This window comes from Antechinus flavipes, chromosome 5 (genome assembly GCF_016432865.1).
Source record: "Antechinus flavipes isolate AdamAnt ecotype Samford, QLD, Australia chromosome 5, AdamAnt_v2, whole genome shotgun sequence".
NCBI classification, from domain to species: Eukaryota; Metazoa; Chordata; class Mammalia; order Dasyuromorphia; family Dasyuridae; genus Antechinus; species Antechinus flavipes.
In genome coordinates this window covers 4665562-4680290 of record NC_067402.1, presented here as the reverse complement: position 1 = coordinate 4680290, position 14729 = coordinate 4665562, and the positions used below count along the sequence as shown (strand labels likewise).

Below are 14729 nucleotides of genomic sequence, written 5' to 3'. Positions count from 1 at the left end.
AGAATGAATGGAGGAAGGAAGGAAGAAAGGAGAGAGAGATGGAGAGAGGGAGGAAAAAGAGGGAAGGAGAGAGGGAAGGAAAGAGGAAGATTAAGTATTTATCATGTGCCAATCACTGTATTAAGTGATAGAGATGCACAGAGAAAAGAAGCAGCCACATGCAAGCATCTGGGATAAAGGCAGAGTCCAGATCCAGGTGCCTGGCTATGATCTTCCAAAACTGACACTTTCTGCCACACTGTGTGACATGACCTTGTCTTTAACATGGAACCAATGAGCTTAGAGCCTTATTCCATGGTGAGCCTGCCAAGTACTTTCCTCCCCACAGCCTTGTGAAGTAGAGAACACAAGTCTTGTTAGCACCAGTTCATAGACAAGGAAACATGCTAAGAGAACATATTCAGTAACTTGTCTCTGATAGCTGGCTGTAAGTATTCAGGGCAGGATTCCAGACCAGGTTTCCCAACTCCATGCCCTTCCCTCTCTATCCATATTTTACAGGAAGATACAAGATTATTTTAATCAAAATAAAAGTTTCCACTAAGATGACTTGATTATTTAAGCCTAAGTTTATGCAAATGAAACCCAGGATAATATATTAAGCCTTGAGGAAAATCAAATTTAAAGTGAACAAAGGCATTTGGAGGGTTGAGTTTCACTACTCCTAATGACAACTGAATGATAAAAATTATCCAAAGGGAGAGTAAAATGGTGGCCAAAAAACCTGATTCTATTTTGGGCCACATGAAGAGGCACATGGTGTCCAAGACTCAGGTGCTGATCATCCATCCCCAAACTCCCCATCCAGATCCCGCTTAGAATATTGTGTTTGATTCTAGAGGTCACATTTGAGAAAAGCTATTTATTGATCAACTGGAGAGCATCCAGAGAAAGGCGACCAGAAAGGGGTGGGGGTGGCGGCTCAAGTTCTTTACTGACAAGCACTGAGACAGAGAACTGAGAATGTTTGACTTGAGAAGGAAAGCCTGGGAAGACTGGTTTTGAGTGTTAGAAGAAAGGCTATGATCTGTTCTAACGGGCCACAGAAATCAGTGCTAGAAGTGATGCATGGGGTTCCAAGGAGACAGTTGGTTTTGATAGAAGGACAATCTTCCTACTTATTACAAGTTCCCAAAGACATAGGAACTGCCGCTTTGGGATGTAATGGACTCCCATTCTCTGGAAGTTTTCAGAGCCTAGTAACTATTGGTCATCCAGGAAGTTGTTAAGGGCACACTTGTTCTTGACTGGGCTGAAGTAGATGCCCACTGGATCCCATTCCATCTCAGAGGTTCTTCAATACCAATTTATCATCTTCACTGATTCATTCACAAAGCCATTTTTTCTATGAATGAATGAATGTTTTCTCAGCACCTTTAAAACTGATTTTCTCTGCCTCCCCCAGCTCAATATGTAACTGAATTTTCTAAAAAAAAGTGTGATGATATTTCCACAAGTGTCTCCTTCACATGCTCATGCTGTGGAAAGAAGATAGAAGAAGCTCACTGGGAAACTTCACGGTATAGGAAATATCTCTGAGGTTGGACAAGCCCTGCTTGCTTGATTTCAGAGGAGACAATCCATTGTACTTTAGACAACTAATGGACCCGGGAATGGGGGGGGATGTCTCAGTGTTTTCTAAGGTGATGAGGAATATTTCAAATGTGGGGAAAATGGGATCGAGCTGTTTCCAGTGAAAACTGCCACAAAAAACAGTCATGTGGCAGAGTGAGGAAGACCAGGTCAGTTACATATACAAAGCAACCATGGCAGACTCTCCTTGAAATGGAATGGCATCTGTATCATTCAGGACTTCAGACTGTGCCATATGTTTTATCTCCTGTTTAGTTTTATTATTATCACTTAAACAAGCATCGATGTCATTTGTTTTCTACATCCCTTGGCTTCCCTATTTCCACCACTTCACTCACACACACACACACACAAACACACATTGCTCTGATTCACTGATCCTGGAGTCAGAAGACATAAGTTTACAGATCAGTGGCCAGATACAGATCAAGATGCCTGGAGATGGGCTTGAATGAAATGGGAGACTGTGAATTAGGCTAAGGTCTTCAACAGATCTCAGTTTGACTAAAGCTGCACCCATTTAGATTAAGACGAGGGAGGAACTGAGGCAAAGAATCTTCTCTTTCACCTTGTCAAAAATATAAATAAATAAATATGGGAGGGAAAGACTCTCAGGATTTCTGGCCAAAACAGAAATGACTACTATTTACATTCAATCTGAGTCAATCAGGACCCAAGGATCAAATGGGGCTTGGACTAGGATCTTTTGGTGGCCATTCAATGAGGAACAGGGTGGTTTTTGTTTAAAGCATGGAAGGAATTTCCTTAAAGCATGGAAGGAAGGAAGGAAGGAAGGAAAGAAGGAAAAAAAGAAAAGAAGGAAGGAAGGAGGAATGACTTTTCCAACTGACAAGTTCCATTTTATGTGCCAGCTCCACTCACAGAGCTTGTTGTTTGCCCTTCATTCTTGAAGAGGACCATGGCATCAAAGACATGCTGCCATGATGTGCAAGTGAACTGAATTTAAGTGAGGGAGGCTGTGCAAGGTCACCTGCATTACTTTCCCCTTCAGAGCCATCTGGGTTAGTAACAAGATAGAGATTATGATGCCTAGAAATGGCTCTGGATTCTTTGCCTCAATTGCTACCTAATCTTAATCACTGAACTGTGTGTGTGTGTGTGTGTGTGTGTGTGTGTCTGTGTGTGTGTCCCTTATTTCATAGTCCCTTCATAATACTCATACTGTTTGGTGTAGAGTCAAGAAACTGTCCTGATGGAGTTAGAGATTTCCTATCTTCCTCTGTCCTCCACTTTTATTTTTCTCACATCTGTGTATATACACACACACAGAGTCCTCATTTCTACCTTGTTTCTTTTTTGAACCCTTGATGATTTGAGGCAGCTCAGACCTCCCATCTAATTAGTTCTTCCTTTTCTGGATATTCTCTCCTCCCCATCCCTTCATCTCTTTTCTTAGTTCCTAAATTCCCTTTGTAGCACCATGGAATCATTGCTCAAGAACTGGAAGAGACATTAGAGGCCATGTAACACACTTGGTGCACACTGAGAGCTTAATAAATGTTGCTTGGTTGATTGAAAAATTTCATTTTCCTTGAGGAAATTAAGGTTTAGAGAGATAAAATGATTAAGCCAAGGTCATATAGGGAAAAGTAGGAAAACCTGGAATTCAAATCCAACTCCTCTGATTAAACCCAGGGTTTTCCCTACCACACCCCATAGCTACTCAGCTTCTTCCAACTGATTCTTCCCTAGAAAGGGATCCACTAGACAGCTCCCCCTGCTTAAAATCCTAATTTGCCCATCATGGCAAGTTTTTACAGCACATCTTAATTGGTACTGGGTAGCTATAGGTAAGGAAGATGCCTCCTCCAGAAGATCAACTCTGAGAGGAGTTTCCAGGGAAGTCTGGTGGTGTGGGTAAGGAAGAGAATTTCAGGGAGAAGGGACCATCACCGAAGAGGGACAGCCACTGAAAAGACTGAGAGATAGGGGGTTATGTGTGAGCAACAGCAACAAGGTTGTTGTTGCTGAATTGTAGGGTATGGGCAAGGAAGTAAAATGTCAGACAACTGGACGTGTGGAAAGAGACAAAGCTTGAAGCTAGACAACAGCTTTTGTTCCTATCTAGGATTCCAAAGGACATGAGTTATAGTAAAACAAATATGGATTTTTTTCCCATCTAAGTCTTCAGCTCCCTTGCAGTCTCTCCATGGACTCTTTGGTGGTTTATTGACTGCAGGTGAAGAATTTTTGCTCTGTTTTATCTCACTTGTAGACATTTCAAAGCCAAGCCAACAACTATATATTTTATTATGGGGATCACTTCAAACAGAGAACCTATGGAGTTATTGACTGGAGGGCGGTGAGGAGGAAAGAGAAGGGACGTGGTTATATCTATGCTTGGGGAAAAAACAACACTCTAGTAGCTGAGTGGAGGGTGGACTCGAGCAAGGAAAGTCCTGAGGCAGTGAGAGCAACCAGAGTTATCACAGTAACTTAGGTTGAAGGAATAAGGGTCTATACCAGGGTCTGGGTAAGAGTAACATCTTCCATATGTTGGGAAGATAAAAACAAGACTTGACAACAGACTGTATATATACAGTGAGTGAGAAACAATGGTTAATGAGGCTGTAAGCCTAGGTAAATTGAAAGATGGTGGAATCCTCAACAATAATAGGGAAGTTTAAGACAGGGGTGGAGGGGAGGAAAGTTAATAAATTCTGTTTTGAACATGTTGATTTTGAGCTGTCTATGGGACATCCAAGTGGAGATCTCTGAAAAGCAGCTGGTGAGCTGAAACTGGATCCAGAGAAGGGGCTAAGAATGGCTATATAGATCTGGGAATTAATGAGGTTTCCAAGTGGGGTAGAACATAGCAAAAGTTTCACCTGTAGACCACCAAGGAGTCTGTGAAGAGACTTCAGGGGACTGAGGACTTAGATGGGAAAAAATCCATATTTGTGTTACTATAACTCATGTGCTTTGTAATCCTAGATATAGATATCATTTGTTCCTAGATGGGGAAAAAAATAATTGTTGCCTAGTTTCAAGCAGATGCAGTCACAGATAGGTTTTCAAGCAGCCCTTCCTAGTAGAGCTGTGAGCTTGGAAGAGAACAAGGGACCTTGCTATGGTTTGAGACAATTCTTTCTTGTCTGTGAGACTCCAGATCTCTTGGAGCACAAGTGGCTGTGTGGGACCACAATGAAGCATCTGTGCAGTTGAGAGGACTGGTGGGCAGCTCACAACAAGGGCGTCCTGGGGATGGGCGGGACCAGAAATGGAAGTGGTCACTCGCCTTTTGTTACCGACACAACCCCAGAAAAGGTCCTTGGATGCTGGTATTGGCAACATCGCCAAAATCTGCTAATCTCCTGGGAAGTCCCCAAGCAACATTAAGTCTGTGCTTTGTGCTAGACAAAGTATCCAGAGCTGAGAATGTTTGAAAAATAGCAAGCAAGATCATGATTCATGTCCTCCAAGAGTTCAGAATCTAATTGGGACAATTTCAAGTGAAATTCTGTGTCCACAAAAGATGGAGAGGAAGAGGCAGATCATCTCAGGAGAAAGGGGTGAGCTGTGGGAGACACTGGAAAAAATCCTTCTATGGAAAGGAAGTGAGGGTGCAGAGGCTGGGGTGAAGATGTCGGGGGCAGGAATCAGTCACTGCTCAAAGAGACCCCAAGAGACTGGGCAATCAATAGGAAAAGTGAGAGACTGTCCACAAATAACAGCAACTCTATCGCTATTATCACTACCACCATCATCACCACTTCAGAAAGGGAAGCCCTGGAAATTCAGAATTCTAGAATTTAGACTTGAGAGGTTTTAGATAGTAGTGGTGGAGAAGTCAAAGACAAGCTGCTGGAAAGCAGGTCTGGGAGGGAAAGAGGGAAAGGGAAAGGAAGAGGGGGAAATAGGGAGAGGGAGAGGGAAAGAAAGAGAGAAGCAGAGAGAGAGAGAGAGAGAGAGAGAGAGAGAGAGAGAGAGAGAGAAAGAGAGAGAGAGTGCAAGGAAGGGAGGGAGGAGAAGAGGAATCAAAAACAAATGTTTGTTAATTGAAAAAATCCTATTTAAAAAAAAACTCAGAAAGAATACCCATGATAATATAATCCCTAGGATTTAGAGCCAATAGGGACCTTTAAAATCTTTGATTGTATTTTTCAGATTAGGAAAATGAGGTCTAGAAAAAAAGAAACTTTGAATTACAGCTTTCCAACTCCAGATCCATAATAAAAGCCTTTGGAAGGAGTGGGAAAGTGGTCAAACACCTTCCCTTTTCTATGACTTTTGAAACAAGTTCTTTGAAATATCTTTCAAGGAGAAATTATTTTATCCAATAGTATTTTATTTTTCCAAATACACGTAAAGATAGTTTTCAACTATTTTTTGTAAGACTTTGTGTTCCAAAATTTTCTTCCTTCCTTTCTTACCTTCCACTTACTCAAGACAACAATCTGATATAGGTTAAATATGTGCAATCCTTTTAAATGTATTCCCATATTTGTCATGTGGTGCAAGAAAAATGCAATCAAAAAAGAAAAAAATGAGAAAGAAAAAGCAATAAACAAAAAAGTAAAAATACTATGATTTGATCCACATTCAGTCCCCATAAACAAAAAAGTAAAAATATATGATTTGATCCACATTCAGTCCCCATAATTCTCTCTCTGGACGCAGATGGTATTTTCCATCCCAAGTCTATTGGAATTGTTTTGAATCATTGCATTGCTTGAAAGAGCCAAGTCCATCACAGCTGATCAGAACATAATCTTTTGTTACTATGACAAGGTTATCCTCGGTCTGCTCATTTCATTCAGCATCAGTTCATATAGGTCTCTCCAGGCCTCTCTGAAATCATTCTGCTGATCATTTTTTACAGAATAATAATATTCCATAACATCCATATACCATAACTTATTCAGCCATTCCCCAACTGATGGGCATCTACTCAGTTTCCAGTTCCTTGCCACTACAAAAAGAACTGCCACAAACACATGTGAGTCCTTTTTCCTATTTTATGATTTCTTTGGGATACAGACCCAGTAGAAACACTGCTGGATCAAAGGGTATGCACATTTTTATAGCCCTTTGGGCAAAGTTCCAAATTGCTCTTTTTCAAGACTATTACACTAAAAGACAGAATTCATTTGTGTAGATGCATATGTTCTATTAAAATTGTTTGATTATAATGTTGGTAATAACCATTATTCTCACATTAAGATACCTCTAAAAGGCCAAAAGAAGAATTAAGATCCAAATGCTCTTGTCTTTGTAAATCTCATAGATTTTTATTTTAGATGATTGTTAAACCAGGACCTCAAAATCTCAGACCTTGTCTTTAATATGCTGTAGACATTTTTCAGTAGGAAAGTTTCCAGATCATCTCTGTGAGGTTTTCCTCCCATTGCCATTGTGATGCGGTGAAGCAGGAACTTCAGCTTATTTGTGCTTCTTCTGACTGTAAAAGCAATTTTAAAATTTTATTCATATATCTGATGAGACCCACTAGATGCTTTGAATGGCTAAAATCAAGGCATATTTTGATCTTCAAAAGAAACCTGTGGATCCTTGGGGTGGAGGAGTAGGGAGGCGGCATGACTGGGTTTCTTATATCCATATCAAACACAGTTACTGACTTAATGTTTCTTGTGTATTTGATACCGAACTAAGATATTTCTTTGTAGGATCAGTACAGGGATATGTCCAAAGGATAGAGTTTCTATATTCTGATTTCTTTCTTCTTCTTCCATGGTGGACAATTCATGTTGGCAGGAGGTAGGGGGAGAGGGCTCTTCAATATGTAGCTATCCAATACGGAGTAAGTCGAATATGTGTGAAATCTAAGGCATCCCAAGACCAAGAAAAAACTCTCAAGCTATACCAGAGTGGCCAAAGATTGGGAGTCAGGGGGAAATAAAAGAAACAAAAGTAATATTCAACAGCATTGGCCAGAAGGATAACAAGAAATAACAGGGCAGGAATGAGTCAGAATTGAAATGGGAGAGTCAGACAGAATCCCGACTGATTTTAATTTAAGGGCTTCCTAGTAGAGGCTGGCATCATTTATACTACAAGGTAACAATCACATCTGAGTAATTTTGAGGGCTACAAATAAGCAAATCCATCAGTGCCGGGAAGTGTAGATGGCCATGTGGGTTACCTAGTCCCTGCTGAGTCATATTCATTCTGGACTGATGAATTCTGATTCTAGCTGTGACTTTCGGTAACCCAAACTGTGACCTTAGACAATTCATTTAATCTCTTTTGACCAAAAAGATATCAGTTTAGATGAATACACATTTATCAGGGCAGTGTGGCCTCAGATGTACAAGAGTCCGGGATTTCGAAGATGAAAAACAAGTACCTCTTGCCTTTAAGGAGCTTACATTCAACAACCTAGCAACATAAAATGGGATATTCCAGTCACAAAGCACACTGCCTTGTCCATAGCAATCACTTTATAAATATTTTCTCATTTGAATTGAATTAGAGATAAATATAAATTCTTATATGTTATTGAACTCATCAAGCAGAACCAGGGAAATGAGACTAGACCAGATTTGTTTGTGAAAAAGCCCAGTCTATAAACTCAATGTGGTTCATCAATGTGACCTGACAGCCAGGAAACCAGTGTGGCTTTAGGTTATATGAAGCAAGGCAGGTGTCATAAATGAATTAATGAACGGATGAATGAGTAAATGAATGAACTATATGGGAGTTATATTGTACTTGGCTCCGATCCAATAACATCGAAACTATTTTATTCAGCCCCAAGAGACACATTGTTATTTTAGGGAGAACACTGACAAATAGTTGCATGCAGAGGTCTATGATTAGCATGATAAGGGCCATCTGAGCACCAGCTGATGGGATCAGGAATTTTTAGTCTTAGTGAGAGAAGAGTCAAGGGAATGGAATAGCTCTCTTCAATTGTCTTATGGAAGAGAGATTGGTTCTATTTCTCTTGTCCCTCAAAGGTATAAGTAGGAGGAGTGGGTAGATATTTTAGACAGGTAGATTTGGGTTTGCCATAAGGAAAATCTTATTGATACAGAGATCGATTCTTAATCAGAATAGCTTGTTTGGAAGGTCTCCATCATTGGGAGCCTTCAAGTTAGAAGCAAATGGCTGTTTCTTAGGGAAGAGATTCTTGGCCAGATCTAGGGTGGACCCTGAAGCTCCTTCCAAACCAACAACCTCTGATTTTGTAAAGTTGCACAGAAGAAACTGGAAAACATCTTCAGTTTTCCATTCCTGCTTCATTAATCCTTGCTATAGTTAACTGACAGTGCTAAGATCTTTGGATTTACACACCCACTGCATATCTTCCCTCTCTAGTTGCTAAATGAAAAGAAATTCTTGATAATGGCTACTTGTAATTAAGTCCAAATTGCTTATCTGAATTACTTAAAGAAAAGTAAGTGTTGGGAGATGCCATAGTTTCTAATTTGCCATTATCCCAGTTTGCTGAATAATTACAACAGGCATTAGTGTCTAACAAAAGGTAAAGTTAATAATACACTTAACAGATCAATGGTCAATGTTTTGTTATACTTGGGTAAAGCTTAAGTGGAGCACCATTTGTAAATAACAATACATGTAAAGAGGCTGTAGCAGTATGACATGAGCATATAGAATGGGACCTATCCTCCTTCATACACTTGCAGAGAGCACAGTTCCAATGGACTGCTCATCACATTGGTCAAATGCCAAATGTACACGTGCCAAAAAGACTATTTTGTGGCGAACCTACTCACAAAATGGTCAGAAAAAGTGCTACTCTCAAGGTCTCTCTTAAGAACTTTAGAATTGGCTATATGACACGGGAGACACTGGCAAAGGACCGCACAGCATGGTGTGCCCTCATGAGATAAGGTGCTGTGTTCTATGAGAAAGCAGAATTGAATTAGCCCAAAGGAAATGTGAGATGCATAGAATTAGAGAAGCCACCCCCAATATTCATATGGACTACTTGTGTCCAAGCAATGGCAGAGTATTCTGAGCTCATATTGGTCTGATCAGCCACAGTTAGACCTGTTGTAACTCGACTCTAACACAGTGAGGTCATGTTGGTCCTCTTTGAGAACAAAGGACAACAACCAGCTCTGTGAACACATACACACACACACACACACACACACACACACACACACACACACTTGGATTCAAATCCTTTTGTCTGCTGTCATGAAAGTGTCCAAAGTCAGGAATTGCTTAATTTCTTTTCTTCCCCCTTTGGGTCCATAGCATCTGTGTAGTCTATCTTTGCTTTACACATAATATTGCTTCATAGGTCCCTTTTGATTAATATTGGAAAGGACCATAGAGACCATCCTTTTATAGACTGGGCAAGTGAGCACAGGAAAAGTTTAGTTAATTGTTCAAGGTCATGCAGATTGTAAATAACAAAGCTGGGATTTGAACCTAGATAAATACACTTGGGTATGTATGTATGTATGTATAATGTAAGTATATATGTGTATATGCATACATAAATATACACATTTACATATATAGGGCAGCTAGATGGCACAGTGGATAGAGTGCTGGATCTGGAGTCAGGAAAACTCTTCCTGAATTCAAATCTGACCTTAGATACTAGCTGTGTGACATTGGGTAAGTCACTTAACCTTGTCTACCTCAGTTTACTTATCTGTAAAATGAGCTGGAGAAGGAAAAAGCAAACCACTATAGCATCTTTGCCAAGAAAACCCCAAGTGGTGTATCAAAGAATCAGACACAATTGAAATAATTGAACAAAATATCCATATATACATAAACTTATACTGTATACGTGTGTGTGTGTATAAAATATGTACAAGTATTGCAATAATGGGAGCTGCCTTTATAGTGAGTCAGGAATGGTACAGCCAAGACTGTCCAGCTCCTGAGATTGGAGAACTCCCTCTAATCTGGAGTGATTAGGGAAGGCTCTTGGAAGAATGTCTTTTCGTATTTCTACCATTCACTTCCAAACAATTCAATTTGTGAGTCACTCAAGATCTCCAAGTCTCTCTGTGTCTCTTTCTCTCTCACTCTCTTGGTGTCTCTCTCTGTCTTTGTATCTGTCTGTCTCTTATTTCATGCAGATTAGTATCTCTCATTTTCCAATTTATAACATCAAAAGAACCATTTTTTTCCCTTTCCTTTCATCTCCAGGACTTAGCACAGTTGGAGACAGGTCATGGGCACTTAATAATTTTTGTTATGGAATTGCTTGGGGCACTGAATGGTGAAGTGACTGACATGCTTAAGATCACACAGACAATATGTGAGAAGAGAGAAGGCTGAATATGAGTCTACCTGCCTCTCATATCTGCTTTTTACTCTATTTGCTTTTCTATCCTTTTTTTTTAATTCTCTAGTTTTCTCTCCACTGACTCCTAGGTCTAATATTATGAGATCCCATAATAATTTGATTACCACCACCACCCCAAGCCTATGAAGTACCAGGAAATGGGTGTTTTTGTCCCTGGTTAGTAGGTGAAGTTGTTGAGGTACAGAGAACGTGTCATTTTTCTGAGCTGATCGGACTGATTACTAGTCTTCAGGATTCCCCACACCCCAAGCACATCTTCTGGTGGCTAGAATTTTCTCCCCGGCCCCTCACAACACTCCAAGGTCATCTTTTGGGCAATGCTAGACTCCTTACTAGAAGGAAACTAAAAACATGGAATAATTCGAATCCAGGGAGTCTTGGGTCTAGGCCCTGTGCTATATGTAACTAATTAGTGTGATCACTGAATATCCTATGGCATCTTGCTTGTTAATAATGTCAATTTCTGCACTAAGTCCAAAAAGTCAATTGTACAATACAGCACAGACAGGGTATTGTGGCTAGGTAGCACTGGGTGTAAAAAGATCTAGGCTTCTTAGTGGTCCCCCAGATCCTTCTGACTCAGCAGTATAATATTACAGTCCAAAAATCTCATGTGGTCTTAAGCTTCATTAAAAGGGCTGACCAGCCATGTGCTCTGTCCTGGCTAGACCCCATCAGGAGCATCGTGTTCAATTTCTAATGTGTCATTTTAGAGAGGAGATGGACCTCACAGAGATCAAATGGAAGATGGGAATATGAAAAGTAAGAATACAGATCATACCATACAAAGAGCAGTGGAAAAAACTCGAGGGTGGAGAAACAAGGGTTTAGGAGAGACAGGAGTTTTAGGTGAACAAAAGAACAGTTGGAGGAAAAAGGATGATAAGGGTCTTGCTTGATCCCAGAGTTAAGAACTAGGAGCAGTAGGCAAAGTAGAAAGAAGGCAAATATAGACATGCCGAAGGGCACGCTTCTGAAAATGTGCACCATCCAAATAGGGAAAAGCTAATTCTTGGAGAGTGTTCCCAACCACAGGCCATCCAGGAGAAAAGGCTTCTGTGTGATACTTGACTGGTTGTTGAAATGATTCTTGCACCTGGTTATTGAAAGGATTCTTGCACCTGGTACACATGGTACCAAAAAAGCTTCTCACTTTGCTTTTAACTTTAATACAATTAAACAATCATTTATTAAGTACCTAGTGTGCAGTTACCTACATGCACTTTAGAAACACCATAATCCTTGCTTTCATTAAGCTAACCATTTAAGAGGGATATGAGAATCAGCATGGTGCACAAAGAAGGGTCGTCCTCAGCTCTACAAAGCCCCATGTTCATGACTTGCCTCTGGCACATATTGGTTCTGTTACCTTAACTAAATCATCTAATCTCTAGTTTCTGGCAGCCTACTTTGACAGACCTGGAAGGCCTCTGAAATGGTGAAATCATGGCTTGTCTTCCTCTTCCTGAAAAGGAAAGGAAAATTGAGTCCTCCATCCTTATGACACTTTGTCCACCCCTCAACCTACCTCCAACTTCTTTCACTGGAGTCAATGATCCAATGTATCTCTATGGTTTTTCCCCCCGAAGATAATTTATGTTAAATTAAATGCCTATTATGTATATAAACATCAATTTTGTTGTGAAATATTTCATTCCTAAACATTTAAAGTCCACTAGATTAATTATCATCAAAATGCATATATAATATGGATAATTATATAGCTCCTCCAAAAGACCAATAATGAGATTTCATGCCTAACAAACCATTGACTCAATAATGGGGATGATCATTAATATTAATGACCAACTTATCTTTAATATTAATGATCTTTTAAGCACTTAATATTCAGTAATTCCTCTAACAGGATATTAATAGCACGATGGGTCTGAATATATGGTTATTCATTGATGTTAAAATTAATATACTGTGATGAAGAGTATTATTATTAGCACTGAATGTATAGCAATTCAATTATAAGTTATTTTCTTAGTGAATTGACATTCTCACCAAAGAATGGCTAGACATATATTTACAAAGATGCCAGTGACATCAATTTTTCTTGCCTTCCTTTCCCCTAACCCTTCGATACAAATCAAGTTGAGTGTGTCAGATTATGTAAACAGAAGGAAGAGAGAGTGCCAGAGAGAAGGTGAGGGAGGGAGAGAGGGAGAGAGGGAGAGAGAGAGAGAGAGAGAGAGAGAAACAGAGAGAGAGAGAGAGAGGTATACATATGTGTTTATATATATATATATATATATATATATATATATATATATATATATATATATATACACTTCTGCCATTTTACTTTTAATATTCCTTGAATGAGTCTTTCAACAAATGGAGACTTGGTTTACAAAGGAAAGAACATTGCTGAAAAATTGAATTATTTTGCCTGTATTTTCACTACCACCGAGCATAGACGAGTCAACCCGAAACCAGCTATTTCAGGCCCCATTTCTAGAGCCCTTATTGTCTGGGCTATTCTGTGTGCTGTCTATTCTCAATTTGTAGCTTGCAATCATTCTCTCATTCCAGTCAAATTGGTATTTAAACAGGGAATTTCATCTGTTTCTGATTCATTTTCTTATGCTTCAGCTCCTTTCATGTAATGATGTAATCCCATAAATGAAGTCTCTTAACTTCTGAGCGATTTCTACCCTGGCAGATCTCCTAAACCTTGGCCCGGGTAGGAGAGATGAGATTAGCAGCAGGCTGCATGTCACCACTCTCCCATTACTTTAAGCAAACATCTTAGCAGAGCTCTCCTGAAGTGTTAATGGCTTTCTTGTTTTCTTTTGATTGCCTTTTGTCCAAATATGTTGTTATTTTTTTTCAGCTTTTTCTCTGTTCTTTGCTCAACTTTTTGAAGCATTTCCGAATGTGATAGAGCAGTAAACTGAATGATATTTTCTTCAATTATTTTACTTCCTTATGTTGTTCAGAGTTGAATGTTATAGATGGAACGGGGAAAATTTTACTCAACCCTACTCCATCCACTAGGCTATTTCCAGCTTTCCTCACTATGTGTCCATTCTTCAATGTGATGTGTTCATTAAGTGCATACTTTATACCAACACTGTGCCCAGTGCTTTGAATCTGGGGAGGTAGTAATGGGGGGGAGGAATCAGTCCCCAGCCTTCAGGTCCTTCCAGTCTATTAAAAGGAAACAACACAGAGAAAGATTAAAAAGATTTGAAGAGATGTGGGAAATAATACAAAATAATTTCAAGAGAGAAAGAGTACCAGATGGAAGGAACAAGAAATCCACATGAGAAAGGTGATATCTGAGCTGTTTATTCAAGAAAAGTTGGAATTTGGGGAGGTGAAATTGGGGAGAGAACATTAGTGCCATGAGGAACAGCCTATCCGACGTCAGTGTGAGGAGCGATGGACAAATGTGTACCAGGGACAACCAACAGACCATTTGATAGAGCTGATCCCCAAAGTTACAGACTGAGGATAGCACCCTGAATAGCCCAGATAATAAGACTCTGGAACAGAACAGAATAGAGCAGACCCCTCCTTCTGAATTCTTCCAGATACTTGATCTGGTTCTTGCTTAGTGATTTCTTCCCAAAAGAATAATCTTCCACTGGATACATTCACACAAGATCAATATGAGCTAACGGTATGACATGGAATCCCCCCAAACCAGAACAACTTTAGGCTTTTTTAGGAGAGGTAGAGTAGCCTAGTATTCTCCTCCTGGAACAGATTTTGTATGGATGTTTGGGTTCAGTTATGGGGCCATAAATTAAAAAGGACATTAATGAGCTAGAGAGTGTCCAGAGACATCTGGGATAGGGAGGGAGAGATCTGGAGACTGGCCCTACAAAGATCACTTGAA

At 39.8% G+C, this 14729-nt stretch overlaps 1 protein-coding gene across 1 annotated transcript in view; it reads left to right on the top strand.

The window, feature by feature from the left end:
- Positions 1–14729, top strand: part of THSD7A (thrombospondin type 1 domain containing 7A) — a 300913-nt gene that overhangs the window by 123190 nt on the left and 162994 nt on the right. The gene's annotated exons all lie outside the window — the stretch shown is intronic.